General features: G+C 44.7%; 1 long non-coding RNA gene across 1 annotated transcript; it reads left to right on the forward strand.

Annotated features, from left to right (window-relative positions):
* The first annotated feature begins 175 nt into the window (after positions 1-175).
* On the forward strand, positions 176-4,898 carry LOC308606920. Its single transcript, XR_014013922.1, has 5 exons — positions 176-349; positions 1,230-1,343; positions 2,456-2,576; positions 3,288-3,390; positions 4,783-4,898. It is a non-coding gene; the product is annotated as an uncharacterized lncRNA (long non-coding RNA).
* The last annotated feature ends 5,250 nt before the right edge of the window (positions 4,899-10,148 follow it).

A 10,148-nucleotide genomic window follows, 5' to 3' on the forward strand; every position in this document is an offset into this window, starting at 1 on the left:
TCGGGAGTGGAATTTTCCAGGGCACGCGCCCGCCGCCGAAGTGTGAGCGGCGCGAACGCGCACGTACGCGTCCGCCGCGGGGGGGGTGGGGTGGGAGTTGGGATGCACATGCGCAGTAAAACGGCGTTGGGGGTAGGGTGGAAGCACGGTTGTCACGCGCCAGGCGGAGAGCGTGCAGCCGAAGCTGCGCCTGCGCGCCGGGCTTCCTGGCTGCCAGGAGTTACTGCGTTCGAGTAAGACTGGGACAGTGCTGCACCTTGTGAACGAAAAGATGTTTCCCTTCTGAGATGACTATTTTTCTTCAGTGCCTTCTTGGATCCTAGAAGGGGAAAAAATGACTAGTTGCTGGGTCTGTATTCCGACCTCGATATTCTGGGTAACCTTAATCCAGAGCTCTAGTTCTCCCAATCTGTACCGTATGAAGAATATTCTTTCTTACTAGCAAATTAAGGAAATTAATGACTACTATGTTTACTGAAGCAAAAGACACGTGGACTGACAAAAGCATTTATCTGTTTGCCATTTTGGGACAGAGGCATAATAATATGAGGCACAGTAATATTTTTATTAACAAAAAATAGCTTATACTTAGAAATTGTTTACCGGGTGCCAGGCATCTTTCTAAACTTTTTACCTATATTAACTCAGTCTTCACCACAAACGAGCAATATGCTCCTTTTACATATGATGTTGCATCACCACAAACGAGCAATATGCTCCTTTTACATATGATGTTGCATAGAAATTAAGTACGTAATTTATTTAAGGTCGCACGGCTAATAACTGGTAGAACTGGGATTCAAATTCAAGCAAACTCCAGAACCCATGCACTGACTACTACGCTGTATTGCTTCACAGTAAGTGGTTAAAGGATTCATGTTGTTGAGGTCATCCTGGAAAACACAGTGCTGTAATCATCGTTGAATGACAAAACACTTTTCACACGTACCCTTGGGTTTTTTCTCATTCTGTCAATTAACGTTTATTGAGCATTTACCTATGGTATTTTGCAGTGAGTTGGGAGCTATGGGCTGTACAGGTTGAAATAGAATTGCTAATAAGGTCCAAATAAAATGCTAAGGACTATCAAAGGAAAGAGAGATTACTTTTGAGTTTGGGGATCTCATGTCTTAATCTTGACTTTTTAACTATACTGTGTGTGTATATACACACACACACACACACACACACATTGATTTTTTTTTCCTTTTTTTTTTTTGGCTGTGCAGGGCATCATGTGGGATCTTAATTCCCCAACCGAGGATTGAACCTGCACCTCCTGTAGTGGGGGACAGCGTCTTAACTACTGGACTGCCAGGGAAGTCCCTGTATATTCTTCAAGGGTAAGAATTCCCCCACAAGTCCTAGCCACAGCATAGAACCTATAGCATGATACATTAATAGTGACATGAAATTAGGTGTTATACATATGTGATAATTAAAGAATATATATTAAGCATTTAAATGAGATATATCTAATTATTTCTCTTTTTTTTAATTTTTACTTTTTTAAACATTTTCTTGGCCACCCTGTGCGGCATGTGAGAACTTAGTTCCCCAACTGGGGATTGAACCCCGTGCCCTGTGCATTGCAAGTGCAGAATCTTCACCGCTGGACCACCAGGGAAGTCCCAAGATGTATCTAGTTATTTCTAAACAGAGTCTTGTCAATCTACTCTATGGCCCAGAAAATAAAACATGAACTTTTTTTTTTTTGCTGGTTTTCCTGACAAAGTGGGGAAATCCCAATCCATGATGAGTGGTTATTAATACAGAACATTGATATAGTCTTTCTGGGATTACCTGCTTCACTGTTGAGTTTTATGTAGCCACACGGTAGCCAACACATCCCAGATCATCTCTGCCTGCCTTCTGGTCAGTTTCTCAGGGAATGCAAACTTGTTCCATATCAACCTGGATGAAATAATAAGGGAAGTCAATCTTGTTTAATTCATTCTGAGATGAATTATAAGTGGGTTTTATTAGCTGCTGTTTTGGAAAATTCGTATTATCTTCCTATCTCATTAACTCCATGGAAAATTGGGAGTTGTCTGCCTGGGGAAGTTAACACGAAAAGGATATTTCATAATCCTACAACCCAAGTAGTTCACATTTCAGAAAAAGCAAAGTAAGAGCAAGAGAAGGAAACTCATTGTGTAATTAGAGGAAGGAATAAGGTGGTTAGAGGCTTAGCCTTGCAAAAAACAGTTTTGCACATAGTAGACACTCAAATATTTATTCAGTAAGTGATCATGGGGGAAAATAAATAAGTGGATCAGTAGAATCCCAGATAAAAGATGATGAGGCAGAGGGCAAAGTTGATTTCCTGTTTCCCCAAATACGGGGCGTTCCTGGAAGCACTCGTCTTATTGAGATTTCTAAATGGATCCAAAGAAGATGGGATATCCCATGAGCAGTGGGATATGTACTGTATTTGGATTTTTTTCCCTTTCAGTGGCAGATGATACCAAATATTGGAACTTCTGAAATTCTGCCTGGTAGTCTGCATTCTAGGAGAAGCACTGTTGATTTGAACACGGAAGATCCTTCTGGAGAATTGGAAGAATCTGATTACAGTATGTTTATTGATTACTGTAAACAATATGATACTTCGATTGAAGCGAGTGATAGGCTTGCCATGTGTTTATGTTGTACTTCCCTCCCTTGAGAGAGCTCGTGAAGAGCAAAGGAAGTGAAGTGAATTGTCCAAGATAAGGTGACATAGAAGAAACCAAGAATTCTGACTTTCTAAGAAATGTTCTCAACTGATCTTTAGCTAACAATGTTAGCAGAGCTTCTTTGTCACTAGGAGAGGTGACTATCTATGACTCTCACCTAGTGGTGCCTGAGTGTACATCTTAGCTCCACTTCTTTTCCTCACCATAGAGAAGGGGTAATTGAGTACCTAACTCATAGAATTGTTACTAAGTCATTAAATGAATTAATACATGTTCCCGCTCTGGTTAGTTATGGTAGCTGCTTCCAAGCCCCGTGATAGCCGTGGAAGGGATATATAGAGCCTAGCAGAGTCCTAGTAAGTGTCTGTTCTTTATGCTGGACACAGATAACATTGGCAGTCCCAGAGTCCACCCCAATGCAGTGTTCCTAAAGCAGAAGAGCCCATAACCTGGATATGAGCTGGAAATCCTCAGGAAGCCCTATGTGTGTTAGCTCTTTTCCTCTAGGGAGCAGTTCTCAGCTCTGTTAAAGTTAAAACCATTGAAATGAAGGTTGTTTCCATGCCCAAAAGTGACTCCTTATTTCTGTGCTGCATGACTTTCTTCCAGCTGCTCTTCTGTCTCATTCATCCTTGCATTCATCCCTGCTGCTGAAGACAAAGGCTTTTTCCTTTATCCTTTGCTGCCTGCCTCAGCCTCTTTACTTCTAAAGGTATGTTAAGGAAGAGATAATTGCTCATCCTGGCTCAGCCAGAAAAGAAGCCCATGCACCCCGCTGTTCAAGCTAGGTCTAGAACTAATCCCTCCCCTCTTCTTGCTCCGCTTTCGCCCCAGCTGGCTAAATCAAGTGATAATCCTAAAAGGGAATTTCAGGCTATTTGTGACTTCCCCTCTCCCTCACCCCGGGCCCTCCCCCACCCCGCCACGTTCAGGGAGGAGAAGACAAAGCCCCTGGATCAGAGTAATCTGTTTCTAACCCACTTCCATTCCCAGGGATTACCTTTGCGGGAGGAGGGAGACAGAAATAAATCTGACATGTTGGCACTGGGAACTTGGGGAAGAAGCTCCAGGAATGCCTGCAGGGTTGTAGGCATGAGATTCAGGAACCTGGGAGCTTGTCCTCATAGGCTGGGTTCCCAAAAAATGGGAAGTGTGATACAATGGGAAGAACTCTGGTTTGGGAGGCAGGAGACATGGGTTCTAGTCTCACCATTGCTGACATTGACTTCCTTGTGACGTTGGGAGTCACTTTGCATCTCTGATCACTAATTTCCCCCATTAAAAAAAAAAATCACTCTCTTGAGCCCTAAAAACCTACAGCCCCCATTGATGTGTATTGAGCTCCTATTAATAATGCACAAAGGCCTAACAAGGACTCCCTTTGGGGACCCTTGTGAACCAGTGGCTCAGCACACCTTCCCTCTGGTCTGTATTCTTTCCTCTACCCTCCATGGACCCTGACATACAAACATGTATCTTCCAGTTGGCCATTCTTTGGGGATGCTCTCCAGTGGCCTGGTGAGGGCTTCCTTTCCAGCTTTTCGCCGTTGAAGCCAGGAAAGCTGTGTGAATGCAGGAAACTTCCACTAGAGGGTACCAAGGTTTCACTGGGATCTCAGATTGCATAGAGGCCTATGCAAACCCAGCAATTCCAGGGTTTTTAAGTACCTACGTTCAGAGATTTAGAGGTCTCCATGCATTGTTCCTTACCTGGTCTGCTCCTTACTGTTCCTGGAAGGCCTAAGAAGTCTCTACTATTTTGACATTATTTTGATTTGATTTGACTTCAAATCAAAGGCAGCTTGGTGTAGGGGAATCCAACTGGCCAGGTCCAAACTCTATGGGCAAATTCCTTAAGTCTTTTGAGGCCTAGTGTACCCATCTGTGAAATGGGGATAATAAAACTTACCTTGTAGGACTGTTGTGAGCACTAAGTGAAATCCTATGTGAAAGCATATGACTGGTACACGGTAGGTGCCTAAAATTGTTTTTCACTAGGGCAGACTTCTCAGGATTGCCACAAACTGGGAATGGTCTTGATGGATTTGTGAGAACTGAGTACCTCCAAACAAGAAATGTGACTTTTTGCCATGTTGCTCTTGAGTCTTACAGGATTCCAGGCTAGTGCTGCTTGGTCCTGCTCAGCCTTAGCCCTTGGTCCTATTCTCTGTGTCGGCCCAGCCATGGCACTCTTCTGCCCTTCTCTTATCCTGGCTTCCTCGGTGGTAAGTTCAGTTTCTACTTCCTCGTCACCTCCTTGACAAAAAGTCCTTTGTATTTTTGCCCTGCGTTTTCTTTTTTATTTTTGAATTTAATTTTTTTGTACAGCAGGTTCTTATTAGTTATCCATTTTATACATATTAGTGTACACATGTCAATCCCAATCTCCCGATTCATCCCACCCCCACCCCCCTGGCTTTTCCTCCTTGGTGTCCATACGTTAGTTCTCTGCATCTGCGTCTCTCTTTCTGCCTTGCAAACCAGTTCATCTGTACCATTTTTCTAGATTCAACCTATACATGTTAATATACGATATTTGTTTTTCTCCTTCTGACTTACTTCACTCTGTATGACAGTTCTGAGACTGAGCAGAAGTTTGGGAAAGGAGGAGGACGAGCGAGTCAGGGCTTGCGTGTCAGCAGACACGTTACAGCTGCAGGGCAAACCAGGGTGAAACCACGAGTCAGAGGCCCCAGGGCAGGCTGCTGTGGGGCCCGCCCCTCGGCTCCTCTCTCATCTCTGTCTCACCCCAGAGGTTTCCTGGCAGGAGTGGGAGAGGTTGGTATCGAGTCCTTGAGCCCTGACTCATTCCCTGACTTAGTTGGGTGTTACCCAGTTATCTCCCAGATCTCTCTCCAGAGGCCTTTACTACACAACAGTGTCATCCCAAAAGACACAAGAGGCAGAAGAGGCAAGCAGACCACTTATTTATTCCATGCCCATGTGAGGATCCCAACAACAAATAAAAAGTGTGCCATCTTCATGGCTTTATATACCACCCAGGAGGTTACATTGGTTATAAAATGAACAAAATCATCTCATAATGCTGCCCTAAGAGATGGGCAATTTTCCAGATTGCTTTATAGAAACAATTATGGTTAACTTTCTCAAGAAAGAATAAAGTGATTTTATTTTTCTTGGGCAGGGAAAGGGCCCGGGGAAAGGGTGGACGGGGACTGGAACACTGAGCCAGGAAGTGACCAGCCATTATCACATAGTGAGTCAGGGGCCTATCTAGGGACTAACTCAGGTTACCTAACCCCACCCCAAATTCCATTCTCTTTACCTCAGTCTAGTTACTTGTGGACTATAGTAATGTTCTGAGTTCTCTGGACCTCACAAAAGTTCTTTTTTTTTTTTTTTTTTTTTGCGGTACGCAGGCCTCTCACTGCTGTGGCCTCTCCCATTGCAGAGCACAGGCTCCGGACGCGCAGGCTCAGCGGCCATGGCTCACGAGCCCAGCCGCTCTGCGGCATGTGGGATCTTCCCGGACCGGGGCACGAACCTGTGTCCCCTGCATCGGACAGCACTGTTGATTTGAACATGGAAGATCCTTCTGGAGAATTGGAAGAATTGAGGCGGACTCTCAACCCCTGTGCCACCAGGGAAGCCCTGGACCTCACAAAAGTTCTTAAAATCTCCAGATTCCTGAGGGCTCCATAGGAAGTCAATTGTATTATGCTTCTAGACCTCATACATGTCCCTTTCACTGTTTGTCCTGTGAAAATGTGAGCTGCATGTCTGTTACCTCCCTGACAGATTGTTGAAAACACTTTAGAGTTATTTAAGATTCAAAGAAGCCCAATGTAGTAGTCTGTGTGAGCTTAGATCTTAGAGACAGGAGATTCCATTTTTAAATCATTTGTTGGTGTTCACATCCTACTATCCTTGTGTGTCACCGTACTAGTGGATGCTGAAAATTATTTTCTTATCTCCCCTTTACGCAAAGGTTCCAGTTGCTCCCTAACTAGGGTCATGCTTCCTAAAGACATGAGCTGGTTTCCAAGAAAGCAGATTTCAGCTTTATCCCTTGGCAGAGAGAATGGAGTCATTGCACACAGGCCAAAACATTCTTTCTGCCAGAGCTTCCCATCTGGAAGAAAAGAGAAAAAGAGTTTCAGAGTTTCCATAAGGGCTGCCTAAAAATGGGAGGGAGGAATAGTGAGCCATAGGGAGGGGAGAAGAAAGCTACAGGGCTGGAACCCCAAGCTCCATTGTCTGGAAAGAATGTCAGATTCCACAGGCCTAAAACCCTGGACTAGCAGCACCTACCTTTCCCTTCCTCCTAACCCTTAGCCAGGATTTATTTTGTACCCCATTCCTTTACCTTTCACATATATTTATCTGTCCTGCCTATCCCATCTCAAGAATTTTCCTTCCATTCTTTGTTTTTATGTACCTCCCTTCCAATTTTGTGCTTTCTGTATGGACAACTCCGAAATGTTCCTAGACTACTTTAATGCGTCTCACAAAAATAAGATTGCAGCGTTAGAAGGAACTTTCTCATAACCTGTGATGTACAGAAGGACTTCAGTGGGTCCAGGAAGCCTCTGAAATTGAATGTCGGTTTAGTCCATATATGCATCTTTCTGGCAAGAAGGCCTGTAGCTTCTATCAAGTTCTCATATCTAACGTTCAGATCCCTGCCGTTGACCCTGTAGTTCAGTGTGTTTCGGTGTAAGTCTGGGAACCCAAGTTAATTTTGGAACCTAGATCATGACTTCCATTTTTTAAAATGAATAAAATAGAAAATATCAATGTGGGACTTTCCTGGTGGCGCAGTGGTTAAGAATCCGCCTGCCAGTGCAGGAGACATAGGTTCGAACCCTGGTCCAGGGAGATCCCACATGCTGCAGAGCAACTAATCCCGTGCGCCACAACTACTGAGACAATGCTCTGGAGCCCGCGAGCCACAACTGCTGAGCCCGTGTGCCACAACTACTGAAGCCCACACGCTTAGAGCCTATGCTCTGCAACAGCAGAAGCCACCACAATGAGAAGCCCACACACTGCAACGAAGAGTAGCCCCCGCTAGCTGCAACTAGAGAAAGCCCGCGCGCAGCAACAAAGACCCAATGAAGCCAAAAATAAATAACTGAATAAATAGATTTATTAAAAAGAAAATATCAATGTGTATCACACATAGTAAGGACGTTCATTTTGATTAACATTTGATTCAAAATGCATATGTTTAATAATTTTTATTTTATGTATACATATATATAAAATCAAAACATCCAACGTCATTCATTTAGTGAATATTTATTGAGTATCCAAAGACATTGCTCTAATCACTGGGAACATGGAAGATGAGAGAGACATGTTTCTGGCCCACGAGCAGCTCACATTTAGTAGGAAAGAAGTTCGCAAAACATTTGCAAAAGAACAAGTCCCACTGTAGAAGTAAGCGCAAGGTACAAGGTATAAAAGAGTATGACACACCATTTAGAGTTCAGGTGGGGCCACACTTGAGCTGCATCTAGAGAGATGAGTAGGAATTTGCAGGGTACATAGCAAGGAGATGTGCAGTTCTAGGCAAGGGACTGACATGCACAAAGACACAGCAGTGTGAGATGGCACAGGGTGGCCAGGGTGGCTGTCACAGTGGTCTCGTGTGTTGTCTCTGTACTGTAGAGAGGTTGGATGCTCAGGCCAGATCATGGAGAGTCTCCCACTTGAATGCAAAAAATGCTAAATATTCCTGACAGACTGTCACCCAGCTCTGCTTGGGCTCTCTCAATGAGACAGAACCTAGAACTCTGTGAGGCTGCTCATTCTGTTCTTGAGCATCTGATTGTGACAGATTCCTTCCTGTGCTGATGTAATATTTGCTTCCCTCTTTCAACCATTGATTCTCATTTGCCCTCTGCAGCATTACAAAAGGAGTTGACATCGTCTTCTATTCGGTTGACTGAAATGAAATTGCTTTTTTTTTTTTTGCGGTACACGGGCCTGTCACTGTTGTGGCCTCTCCCGTTGCAGAGCACAGGCTCCAGACGTGCAGGCTCAGCAGCCATGGCTCACGGGCCCAGCCACTCCGCGGCATGTGGGATCCTCCCGGACCGGGGCACGAACCCGTGTCCCCTGCATCGGCAGGCGGACTCTCAACCACTGCGCCACCAGGGAAGCCTGAAATTGCATTTTTATAGGTCAAGATGGTTGGATACTGACAATTTTGTGTTGTTGACCTGTACTTAAAACAAACAAAAAAACAGCTAATTGAGGATAGGAATTATTTATCCACCTTAGTCTTTTCTTCCCAGTATTTAGTATCTTTAAACTCCATCAAATTATTCCTCACATGTTACTGGATCCTTTTCCAACCTGATCTCTCCCTGCGCATACACTGGTTCATCAATATCTTTTTAAATATGAGGTACCCAGTGGATGGACCTAGAGTCTGTCATACAGAGTGAAGTAAGTCAGAAAGAGAATAACAAACACCGTATGCTAACACATATATATGGGATCTTAACAAAAAAATGGTTCTGAAGAACCTAGGGGCAGGACAGGAATAAAGACGCAGATGTAGAGAATGGACTTGAGGACACGGGGAGGGGGAAGGGTAAGCTGGGACGAAGTGAGAGAGCGGCATGGACTTATATGTACTACCAAATGTATAGCTGATTCACTTTGTTGTAAAGGGGAAACTTACACACACCACTGTAAAGCAGTTATACTCCAATAAAGACGTTAGGGGCTTCCCTGGTGGCGCAGTGGTTGGGAGTCTGCCTGCCGATGCAGGGGACGTGGGTTCGTGCCCCGGTCCGGGAGGATCCCACATGCCGCGGAGCGGCGGGGCCCGTGAACCATGGCCGCTGAGCCTGTGCTCCACAACGGGAGAGGCCACAGCAATGAGAGGCCCGTGTGCTGTAAAAAAACAAAACAAAACAAAAAAAAACCTAAAAATTTTCTCCGCTCAAAAAAAAAGCCCATGGTAGGTGTTCATTAGAAGAAAATAATAAAGTATAGTATCTGTCAAATAAATAAATAGGAGGTACCCAGAACTGGTCATTTTAAGGCACAGGGATGCCATTATCTCTTTTGCTCTGACCTTGTGTCTTTTCACGAAGCGGTGGCTGCACTGGTTTTGGCGAGTCCTAAACCTTTTGCACGTAACATGCTGTCAAGCCAGTCCCATGCCTTCCTTGTACAATTGAGTTTCTTTTTTTTTTTTTTTTTTTTTTTTTATTTTTTTTTATTTTGCGGTACATGGGCCTCTCACTGCTGTGGCCTCTCCCGTTGAGGAGCACAGGCTCCAGACACGCAGGCTCAGCGGCCATGGCTCACGGGCCCAGCCGCTCCGCGGCATGTGGGATCTTCCCGGACCGGGGCACGAACCCGCGTCCCCTGCATCGGCAGGCGGACTCTCAACCACTGCACCACCAGGGAAGCCCCTTGAGTTTCTTTTTTAACCTCAGTGTGAGTCTTTACTTTATCCCTGTCAAATTTCATCATGTTGATTTTGGC

Source organism: Mesoplodon bidens (assembly GCF_964165515.1).
Source record: "Mesoplodon bidens genome assembly, chromosome: 19".
Taxonomy (NCBI): Eukaryota; Metazoa; Chordata; class Mammalia; order Artiodactyla; family Ziphiidae; genus Mesoplodon; species Mesoplodon bidens.